This window comes from Aedes albopictus, chromosome 2 (assembly GCF_035046485.1).
Source record: "Aedes albopictus strain Foshan chromosome 2, AalbF5, whole genome shotgun sequence".
Lineage (NCBI taxonomy): Eukaryota > Metazoa > Arthropoda > Insecta > Diptera > Culicidae > Aedes > Aedes albopictus.
Genome location: NC_085137.1, coordinates 2,736,633 through 2,749,506, shown reverse-complemented (window position 1 = coordinate 2,749,506; position 12,874 = coordinate 2,736,633).

Below are 12,874 nucleotides of genomic sequence, written 5' to 3'. Positions count from 1 at the left end.
TCCAAGGCTGCTTTTGAAGACTGCTTTGAAACTAGTTGTATTTATGGACTTGCACTGATGATTGATTATAAGAACTTCATAAAACTTTAACAAGGATAACTTGAGGCATGTTGATCTTTTAGCTGTCTTTCTTAAAAGTGCTAAAAGTGCATAATAAATGAAATCCTTTACTTAAGCATTGTAATAGATGCGAACTAGTTTTGTTTCATGGATGAAATGTTAATTGAAATGCTCTCTCGACTGACTCACCACGCAGTAGGCGTTGCCGCGAGCGGTTGTGTTTTGGTTTACACGTCACGCTTTTTTCGTGCCTTCTCGTGAACATTTTCTTCCGCGATTTCTCTAGTAAAATTTTCAGCACTACGCCACCGGGACAGTGCTTCCGCGAGTGAAAAGTGGGTCCCTGGAACGTTTTCCGTACGATGGTAGTTTTTACACCGGTGATTGATTGAGTCGGTAACTGCACCCGGTTATAGAAAAAAATGACATGTTTTGAACTAGGGAAGCTGAGATTGTGCGACGGACCCGCTGTGATCGATTGACCAAATGCTACGCGTTTCGTAATCAGGAACGTTTTTAGGACCGGTCTAGGCGCCGGATAAGGTTTGGTCAGTTTTTATTTCGTGTTCGAAAGCTCGTCGTTGGTGAGGTCTCGGCGTGGGTCACTGAAGGTTTCCAGCGTAGTGCTTCCATTCGAGAAGATCGCGATTATTTGGTTGGCAGGGTCTGAGGGAGAACTTTCCCGTGATGCAAAGTGCGCGTTCAGGAGGAAAATGCGTGAGAGAACAAAGTTGTGGTAACTTGTAATGGTGCGTCGGCTGAGAAAAATTATAGTGGCCAAAAAGGCGTATAGGTCTGAAAAGTGATGATTTATAATTGAGATGGTGTTGAAATTGCCAGGCAACTTTTAAAAATTGAGTTCCTATATTGAGTTGCCTATATTGTACCTAAATGTGGTCATTTGATATCCTCCTAACAACCGTAAATTGAAGAAACGTGTTTTGCTGGAGAAACCGACAGCAGCTAGAATTGTCTTACCATGGAAACTGGCTGCAATGTTTGGTAAGTTGTCATATAAGGAGATACAGACGGGAACTCAAAAAACATCAGGCCTGCTGTGATTAGGATCGTGAAAGTCATATCTGTACCATGGATCTAATGACTGTTTCGAATCTGGTGAGATCTTTCTAATTATTATTTTTTTCTTTTTTTTTTTTATTCTATGTGTTTGTTAAAGTTGTGCTTACACTTGCACATTTTTGTTGGACGATTGTTTCTTTGTTTCATTTCAGAGAGCGAGTAAAGGCGCTTAAGCCTAGCCTTTAGAGGCAGGACACAGACAAATACCTTTGTCCCATCCCAAGGAAAGCAGCATCAGCGATGGAGTGTGTATTAATCTTCTTAGCAACGCCACTCCCAACGAATCTGTCCATCCCTTTTACCTATAAAAACGAAACGGTTGGTACGGTTGTCCCCGTTTCTTCTAACATCAAATTCAAAAACTTACGTTAATCATATCGTTCATAAGTGGATAATCTGATTGCCGTGATTTTTTGAATTATCTTCAACCCCATTAGTCTGCACAGTGGGCCTGGCCGAATTAATATTTGTATCACATCATTGTTGATATGCTGCAAATATTAATGCTGACAAGAAAATATCAGAAGAAATTTTGGTATTTCCAGGATGCTTTTCAATACTGGCTGTGCAAGCGCTAGAATAGAATAGAATAGAATAGAATGGATAAAATGTTAATTGAAATGCGAATAAATTTTCATCAAATTGAAATCGCTAAAGCATTTAAGTTGCCTGACAAATCATTGATAACAAGGAATCACAATATTTCGCGTACATCCTGCAATTATATTATAGTTTTGTGTATTTTTGCATTAAATAATTAAGTGCAACTTACTAAAATTACACTATTTAGCATGGACATGAGACGAGTCACAGTAAGTACCCATTTCATTTCCAATTAAAGTTGCTGTGGCCTATGTGAGTAACTGGCTGAAGGATGGACGACAGCAGCAAGTTACTCGCATTTTTGATTAACTATAAAATTTTTCGTCGATGAGCACCCCAATGGAAAAATTAACAGTGAGCAAAAACGTTTGAGTGTTTATATTCGCATAAGAAAGTTGTTTACAACCAATTGGTTGCATTATTATTTATTTGATGTAATAAGATAGTTCGTTGTTTTATTATTTCACGTTGTTCTTGTTCCAGAGTAGTGGCTCTAGCTCAAGAATTGAAAGCTTCAAGAAGTTTTTAAAGGAGAATAACTGAGAATAATGAATTGTACTTGAATAAACAAAACATAAACTTTTAATAGAATTTGTTGATGTTATGTGTTGAAAATAACTTCAAATACGTCTTGAAACTTATTATAAGCTTCCAAACAACACAACTATAAATGTTTCATGAATTGGTCATCCTATAATAAAAATAAACAAATCTAAAAGGAATTTAAATTGTTACTTGGGATATGTACCATAGTGTCACATAGAAGGTGTACCGGGAATTGTATTCAAATTGTGTCCAAAATAGACGTGGAGTTGATTGAAACAGAATTCGAAGGGCAATTATTCAATCTTATTTTTTAAGGAATTTTTAGTGCTTTTACATGACATGCAAGCTAATATATAAATAAGTAATTGATACCAATTAGGGTTAGGCGAGGTGCAAGAATTAATTCGATCATTATTGGTAGGTGCTTACATAGACATGAATTAGATAAAACCCCAAGCTTCACACTTATATTCCCTCAAAGTTCGGCTTTTTTACCGAGAGAAATCACTCAGCAAGCTTTTTTTCGACAACATATTTTGTAATTGTAATTGTAATTGTAATTGTAATTGTAATTGTAATTTATTAATTATATGAAAGCCTGGCAGTTATTAAACTATAAATCAGGTCAAGGAAAAACAAATAGGATTGTAAATGGTTACATTGGAAGATTAATCTAGCAGCTACAGTTTCTATTCGATTATTCAATCGTAAAGAGATTTTACTGAACGTTTGAAAGCGTTGAGTGTTACTTGTTGCTTAATTTCTGGGGGAAGCTGGTTCCAGTGTTGTATCCCGTAGACCAGCAGGCTCTTCTTTTCCGTCGTTGTGTGTGCCGGTAACAAGAAAGTTCGTGCGCGCTGCATCTGTCCGCGTTGTAGGTGTTGGAGAATGTACGGTGGAAGTGTTTTGTCCCAAGCTTGGCGAAAGAAGCAGTATACCCGGTGTCCACGCACGGACTCCTCTCCGATAGCTTTTATGCCTACAACGGCGGAACGGACGGAACTCGGAATAAGTCACTGGTTCGCGGAAAGGTAAGGTCACTTTACTGTGGGTTTTCGGTCTTTAGTTGGGGAACTTCACTGCGTCGTTTGTGTAACGTATATTTTGCGACCGCACGGGTTAAAGAGACGGTAATAACTGACTTTTATTGCTATGTATATATAACTGGTATGGGAAGTGTGTAATTCAATGAGGGCAAAATCATGTAGAGAGACAAAAGGGTTCAATTGGTGTTATGTGGTACAATTTTGTGTGAGTTCAGTACAATTCAATTTGCGGTGGACGCAACACCCGGTGTCTGTAGTTGTCGGGCAGGTCGTGCCCAAGTATTGCCCAAGTATTGCCCAAGTATTTTCATACACCTGTGGCCGAATTCCGGTGCACAGTTTCTTCGAAGAGAAGAAATTTTCTTCCATTGCCCACCAACAAGAAAATTTTCTTCTCTTCGAAGAAAAAGTGCGCCGGAATTCGCCTACTGCACGGAAAAAATCCACTCCCCTCATCATGAATAAAAAATCATGTTCTTATGATGTCTGTCAAGTCATAATATCATGATTATGATTTATAACATCATGAATGAGTTGATCAAAATTATGAATAGAAACAAGAATTTTCATAAATTTTATTATATTATATTTTATTATACTTATCTGCCATATGTGTTTATATAATTCACGCGGTCGTCCAGCACAGACATGTAGAAAAAGTTGAAGCTGCTTTTTTTTTCAAAGTACTTATTTGGTTACCCACGTAACCACCAAGCATTTGGATAAGCCGTAGAGCAGACCGTATTAAGCATTTGAACTGCTTGCTGCCCTACATAAGCAGTTCGAATGCATAGCTGCCTTGAATTAGCATAGGCTGTGCTGCTCAAAAGCTTTTGGCTGTTAATTATCACTTCAATGATATTGGCAAACTACCATTGATTGGAGTACCAAGGCTATTTGCGAACGATACGGCCATTTTTTACCCTCACAGTGATACCAAAACCATAATTCTTAACATTGAACGGGACTTGAAAATCCTAATTAAATATTTTAACGCTAACTTGCTGTCAATAAACCTTTCAAAAACCAAATACATGCTGTTCCACAGTCCACGAAAAAAACTGGAAAACCATAATCATCCTTGCATTGGTACCGATGTTATTGAGAGAGTGTCTACAATGAAATACCTTGGCCTTAATATGGATTCAACATTATCATGGAAATATCATGTCAAATGTATAGAAAACAAAGTCTCTTCTTTATGCGGAATGATATACCGTGTGAGTCCGTTCGTCCCGCGGCATGCGTTAATGAAGTTTTATTATGGCTGCGTACATTCTCTTTTCCAGAATCTTATAATTGCTTGGGGTCATACTAGTAAATCTAACTTGAAAAAACTCCAAGTGCTCCAAAATCGCTGTATGAAAATTATTTTCAAATTGCCAATACTTTATCCTACGCTTCATCTCTACACTAGCACAATGCACAGTGTACTACCAATACGTGCATTACTTGAACTGCAATCGTCCCTATTTGTGCATGATGTTCTACGTAACCAGAACATGCATCATAATTTTAGTTTTACAACAGCGAATCATGGTCATGGTACAAGACAAGCTAATAATTTAATACAATCAAGAGCGCGAACAAATTTTGGACAAACAAAGCTATCCTATTTTGGTCCTCTCAAATATAACTCCCTTCCGGGACACCTAAAACAGATAAATAATCGTGATACATTCAAAATAAAGTTGAAACATCATTACAAAGGTAACATAAACACAGTTTTACTTTGAATTATAATCAACTATCTCTTTATTATATTCAGTCTAGTCAATCACTCATAATTTGTAATATCAGCTTCTATTGTTAATATTAATGTATAAATTGTAATTATCGTTTAGCTAAAATGGATCCTTAAAAGGAAAGCTTATTTCCACTGGATCCTCACTATTCCCTTTGAATTTGCACTACACCTTCACACTATTAGTTTTTTTTTGTTTTGTTTGTTAATTTAGTTGCGTCCACTACTAGGGGGCTCAACTGAGCTTTTTGGTGTGGGGGTTAGTGGTGGGCCGCAAAAAAAAAAAAAAACTGCTTGAGGTGTTTTCGACTAGAAGCATTCAGAATGTTGTCTCTTTCTTACATAGTCTATGCCTCTGTTAACATATTTGTACAACTGAGTTCCTTATTCATTTTTCCCTTCGTTTTTACCATACTCATCTAAAAGCTCCACAGAAAATAATGCTGCAGCTGGTTCAGATTAGGAACATGGCCATCGAACAATTACCATATATCATTTCGTCGAAAAGTATGTACCGAATCGGTGAATGCTTTGGCGGGTCATAAAATTATGCGGAAGAGGGAATCATATGCTAGATCGAAGAGGGAATGAAAATGCTTTGTGCACTTTGGGTGTTGAAACTGAAGCTGCTTCCGAATTATTCTTTATATTGGGAGTTAAATCAGCGCACGCCATCGGAACAGCTGTGGCATATCCTGTAGCGTGCAACAGAAACTTGAGCAGCAAACATGGACGAATAATCTCTGGATCGTAAGTTCAAATCCAAATAACTATTAAAATATGCAAAAAAGTACTATCAAACATCACCTGGAGTGTGCAAGGACGAGGAAGCGCGAAGAGCGAGGAGCGGACGTAAATCTATTTTTGTTTTGTTTTGCTCGACGAGGCGTTACGCTTCTTTGACATTTTGATACGACGTTCCTGAAGGTGCTGCACTCAGGCAGCCCGTTATTTTGCCAAAACCTGCTGTGAGGTAGCACTATAGGCGCATATACGACCAATTAGCATTAAATGCCTTGTCATAAGGACTACTATAATGCTGAAGTAATGCTATTTTAAATGCTTCTTGGTTACTTGGGTAGAGTAATAAATGTGCATATATTAGGAAATAGAACAACATCAAAACAGTGTGCCCGTAAGATTCGGCTGTTTGTTGGAAGTTAGTCAATCAAAACAGGGAGTTAGTCAAAACTTAAACGCGCAAAAAGTAAACAGTGCCCAGTTCGCGTTTTCGTTGTGAAATCCGCCGTATTTCCGAGTTTATGTACGGAGGTTGAAGCAAAGTGGAAATCTCGCGCGCTAGTTTTCGTTAAATCTCTCTATTTTTCCGGATTAGCCTTCGTTCGACGACTTCGGAGCCTCAGCAAGTGGTGTGAACATTCGATATGGTTTGGAGGGCATCCTTAGCTTATTGAATGTAGCAGCATGGCTCCATCTCCCTCAACCATAGTTTTATGAATTTGATCGAGAAGCATTTAGGTCCAACGACGATGGAATCATAAAAGTATTTTTTTTTTTGATTCCATGAATTCTATGCATGGTTCCACCTCACCAAACCATAATTTTATGAATCTGGTGGTAAAGCATCAGGATCTGCATCGAGGTTCATGAAAATTATTCTCGGCTTCATGAATGCTTCTTATGAGCCCAGCTTATTCATGGCTTCATGATTATATTTTCCATTTTTGGTCGTCAAAAGCCAAAACAATAACGGGTGCATAGCGTTATGGTGAAATCGTTCATAAAATCATAAATTATAATCATGGTGTATATTTATAACATAAAATCATAAAAATATCGGGAACTTATGAGTCATATTCATGATCTTGGGAATGGATTTTTTCCGTGTGGACAATTAGAAGAGCATGGTTGATTCCCAAAACAAAGTGAATGTATAGTTTTTGAAGTGTTATGAAATATGTGTATAGGTTGTGTACAAAAACCATGTGAAATTTTATTGTCCGATACTGTAAAAAATACAATTTCACCCATTGAAATGCTGTTATAACCATTGTTGCGTTTATGCAGCGTTGACTACATAATCTACACAAGATGTTCTAAAAACGAACCTTATATCAACAGTCCAAGAATTGCTACCATGCAACATTGTTACAAAATTTAAATAACAACAATTGAAGCTCAATTACGGCTGTTGCTGAAAGATGTGACAATACCAACGTCTGCAAAGAAGTACGAATCTTGTGCCACTCAAACGATGACGGCGGCAGTGGTTCAGAAAATCATCAAATTTCATCAAACATAGTATCATCACAGGGTGTGCAAGACGCAGTACATTCCATACGTGTATGGTCTGCTGCCTCCGGATTATAATTACCTTCTGCAGAAAACGACACTCACAAGGCTAATAGATCGTCAAGTATGAAGCACGGCCGTCGGAGCAATAATAAGCTCATCTAAAACTAAATTGGTTGACTAATTATTTCTTTACGTCTTTCTCGTTTGGTGCAGGGTCTTGCCATAACCATAAGCTGACTTTAATAAGTGTCTCATTCTCCGTCTGTATTTGGCGCAGATGGCTTGAGGCTCACTGCTAAATTATTAAAACACATGCAAACGAAGAGAGAAAATCTCGTTAAAAATATACGATTCTATTAGTGTGTGCCTTTGATTCGGATTATGAGACATTTGAGCTGGGATTTGTTTGTTTTATCGTCGTAGCAAAGATGTTTACTAGCGGAGACATAATATTTCATATGGAAGACTTCCACACTTCTCTCGGGCACATATAAATCATAGCCCAAATAAACCTTTTTCCCGTGAATATAAAATTGAAAACGGTGGAAACGCTCAAAAAGTGTTTAATCGCTGGGTCATTATCTCGCTCGGAATCGCAACCACACGATGTGATGTTCTACTGTAGAACGATTGGTGGACGTTTAACATGACAAGATCATAAAAAATAAATTCCCAGGCGCTTGTCCCACTGCTGCTGCGTCTGGGCTTCTTCTCATTGCCTCTTGGGTCCAAAAATATCGACAGCAGACTTTGTTTCCTCTTTTATTTTTTGATTAATTAAAAATAATAAATCATAACAAAACGAGAAATCATAATAACGATGAGCTTCGATCGCCATCATCTTCATTTGCTTGTTTGTTTATCGCTTTGTATTAATGGCACTAAAACTTTCTGAGAATTCAGTGATTGGTTCGGATGAATCGCATGAGAAAAAATCAAAACCCAGTGACATTAAAACTTGTCCGAGGCCCAGCGGCTCGGGATAAAAACTTATTCTCCGGATAATTTTGACTCTTGTCGTTATAGAAAAATTATAGTTTTCAGAAGCAATAAAATTTAACTTTGAACTTATCGACAATCGTCGCGCAGTTCTTCCTTCAAACCAAACGGTCAGCTGAAGTCGCCTAAGAGATAAATGTTCGCTCGAAGGCAACCTTTTTGGGCATGTGTGTTTGATTTAAGTGGATTAAAACGATCAATTCACTTGTCGCTTTAGACTATTTAATAGCGCCGACGCCACCGGAATACTCGTGGAATTTAATGAGACAAGGCTCTTCGTTTTTCGCTTTTTTTCTTTCGTGGATTTTATTATTTTCTATAAGTTAGTTTTGTAGTGCCGCCCAAAACGATAGCCTAACTGCAGTCGATAATCAACCACCACAAAAAGTAGAAACTAAGAACCATGACGATCGTTTGTCATGTCGGTATATGTTGCCAACCAGCCAACCAACCAATCAGAGGAACTGGTCAGAGATAACTCCCATACGTTCATAATGGTGAATAGGTAGGTACGCGCACATGTCCGAAAAGTTCCACACTAGAGCGAAATTCCATGACAGATGGGCAATTAAAACATTTATGACTGAACATCGAGGTTAAGCGTTTTGATGGCCTTTCCGTTTGGAGCTTCATGTTCATGTATACTGTATACCATAGAGCAGCCACGGACAAACGGTGTGGCGATGTGATTTTGCATGGGTCTTGCGTGAATTCGCATGGTACATTGGGTGAAATCGGGAGATGAATAAATATTTAACGAATAAATGACGTTGACAAGGTTTTTGAAAAGAATTGAGCTTAAGAGCTCTACGAATGCTTCAAATGATTTGAATGCAAATATAAGCGTACATACATAATTTGCATAATAACTACAACACGTACTTCATCGAAAACACAAAACTGGTTTCGTTATTTATTTACTCAGATCACAAGCACTTTAATTGCGCCAAAAAATATTCGCCTCGATTGTTTTTAAAGTACTCACAGTAAAACCGCTCAGCACTAAAATGTGTAAGACCTACTCCTAAATGCATAATTTCCATACCACTCATAAAATGTGTAAGAGTTACACATTCACAAAATCCACTCCTGCGTCCACAAAATCGTTAAAGTCGCAATTTTTTGTATTGCTATTTAGTTAGGTTCACTAGTGACCTTGGCGAATCAAAAAATATAGCTATTTCGTATCTAGAATAGTGTACGAGCAGATTTTGTGGATGTGTAACTCTTACACATTATATGAGTGGTATGGAAATTATGCATTTATGAGTAAGCCTTACACATTTTAGTTCTGAGCAGCTTTAGCGTGCTGTTTAGAAACAATCTACCATCAGGGTACCAGATTCCGCTCATTTAAGGCCAGTTTCGCAGAAAAACATCATCTGTTAAATGACTGTTAAGCCAATTTGTAATGTTTTTCCATGTTATGTTAGTTCAATCTTAGTACAATTAGATACAAATCAAGACTTATGTAGAACTTTTCATATGAGTATGATTTTATTACATTTGGCGTGAGACCAAAGTGGTCCTAATTCCGCTCACGAACAAATTTGTGTCATCTTTTAAACAGACTTTTGCGGAAAAGTGCATTATTTTTGCAACTCGATGATTTTACAATTATTTTTTCCTGTTCCGTAGGAGTGCATAAGAGAGGTTAAACACACTGTGTACTAAGATCGGCAGATTTTACGATTAAGACGTATTTTTTTTGTATGAGCGGTTATTGGAACACATGAAATTACCTACAGCTTTTTTGGGCCCAATAGCCGCTCAAAAATTTCATTGTTTTGTTTTTAAAATTTATGTTATCCGGTAAATATTGCACAAAATGGCTTTGCTCTCGTCTAATTTATATTGTCCAAGAATATCAGCACCGAAAGAGTGTATTTAAAAGACACGGACACGTTTAGTACTTCCAGTGAGCTTTTCGCTCTTTGAAGGAAGCACGACACTAGACAACGGACTAGCATGCAACGCCCAGTGGCACAGCCGAAAACTTTTCCTGACAGCTGCGGCGGGAATCGAACCCGCGCTCCTAGCACGATGCGACTAAATGCTTGGTGACACTAGCCGCACGACCACGAAGCCACATTTATGCGTATTTATGCGTGTAAACTTGATTTTTGCAATAGTGAGCGGCTATTGGGTCATGAGCAGCTACTGGTACACTGCCGGTACTTTCGACAAACTCACAAAATATGAGTTTTTCCTTCGCAAGGGAAGTAAAGTGTGGGTCCCGCGATGAACTAGCCTAGGGCTAAAAATCTCGTTAACACAGATAAAAATAAAATTTAAAAACAATCTTAATATTCAAAAGTATTTCTGTATGTATGTGATTAAACCTTATATGGCCACCTTTATATGGCCACCTAAAATACTCATTCGAGTGGCGCAGATGATCCCTAATTCATGGTGTAATACTGCTTTCTGCTTACCATGCACACTCAGGCATATAACCGTACAGAATACATAAAAAAGCATTATGAAATTTAGCATAAAAAAGCATTATGAAAAATAACTGAAATGTAAGATTTTCATACACTCAGGAAAATAACCGTTAGACATTCATTAAAACGCATTATGAAATTTGGCCATAACTTAAACATACGATATTCGTAAGTACTCATTATAAAACATGTGGAAACGGAACAGATTCTGTTGCCGGTATTCTTAAAACTGCATTATGAAATCATAGACCAGCCCATATGAATTCAATATGTCACATTATGAAACTCATAATGTTCTGTCTTGATTTCAAATGAGACCATATGAAACCATAAAGTGTGTTAATAAATTCATCAAAGCTTGATTATGATTTCATAATGTTGTTTTACGATTTCTTGCTGCCGAATTATGAAGTTCAGTAGCCAAATTAAGAAAATCGTAGTGCTTCGCATGGAATTAGATTCTTGGAGGAATGATGTAAAGCACGTGTAAATTGACTCTAGAGCGATTGCTTTATGCATTATGCAGTTTCATGGTAATGAAGCTTTCGGTCAAGGGCCAAATCTCTGCTAATTTAACGAAGATGGTTTACGATAACTATTCCGTACGAACCACTGTACCTCAAGAGCAATTCCTGTATAAATTCCTTTAGAATTTCTTGAAAAAATTCCTGGAGAAATGCATGGAGGAATCCTTGGAGGAATTTCTCTAGGAATTCTAGGAAAAAAATCCTGTATGAGTTCCGAGAGAAATTCCTCTAGGATTATCTAGAGGAATCCGTGGAGCAATTCCTGGAAGGGGGAAATATTGATGGAATTCTGGTAAAACATTTTTCTTAGAAGAAATTTCAGGAGAACTCTCTGGATGAATCCTCCAGGAATTACTTGAGGAATCTCTGGAGAAATATATGAGGCGAATTCCTGGAAGAAATCCCAGGAGGAATCCCTGGAGGAATCACTCCAGGAAAAGTTCCGCGCGAAATTCCTTTGGGATTTTCTGGAGGAATCCATCGAGGAATTCCTGGAAGAATCCTTGGAGAAAATATTAGAGGAATTCTGGCAGAAATTCCTAGAGAATTTTCTGAAGGAATTTCTGGAGGATTCCATGTAGATTTACCTCGAGGAATTCCTAGAAGAGTTCCGTGAGAAATTGATTTAGGATTATGTGGAGGATTCCTGGAGAAATTCCCCGAGAAATTGCTGGAGGAATCCATGCAGGCTAGGGTGGCCCACACTTATATGAAAAACAAAAATGTTGAAAAATGCCTAGTCTTACCTCCTGAATCGGTTGTTTTGGACTCCCAGAAGCTACGTTCTAAATTAGAGCAAAATCGATTAAGCTTAAGGGGCCGCTCAAAGTGCTTGAAGTTTGTATGGGAAAACGTAACCAAATGTATGTAGAAATTTTAGGTTATGGATTTTTGTCGCTAGGTGGCGCTGTAAGCGTTCAACGATAAAAACCCTTTGGTATTATTGTAGGTGACTATATGCCAAACAACTTTGTCGAAAACCGCAAAGTGATACGACGCCTGTTAAAAGAGTTATACCCTAGGTGAAGTGAGGCGAGGCATCATGGTTGTTTTTTTCCAGTACATGTAAAAGAATAATATCAATAATGAAATCTCAATACTTCACCTCATTTTGCCTAGGGTATAACTTTTCTCACAGGCGTCGGATCACTTTGCGGTCTTCGATAAAGTTGTTTGGAATATAGTCACCTACAATAATACCAAAGGGTTTTATCATTAAGCGCTTATAGCGCCACCTAGCGGCAAAAATCGAAAACTTAAATTTTCTGCATACATTTAGCCACGTTCTTTCCATACAAGCTTCAAGCACTTTGAGCGCCCCCTTCGACTTAATCGATTTTGCTCAAATTTTGAACGTAGCTTGTGGGAGTCCAAAACATCCTATTCAGGAGGTAAGACTTGGGCTTTTTTAAATTTTTGTTTTTCATATAAGTGTGGGCCACCCTAATGCAGGCATTCCTGAAGGAATTCTTGTAAAAGTTCCGGGAAACATTTCTTTAGGATTCTCTGGAGGAATTCTGGCAGGATTTTCTGGAGGAATCCCTGGATAAAATCCTGGACGTATTT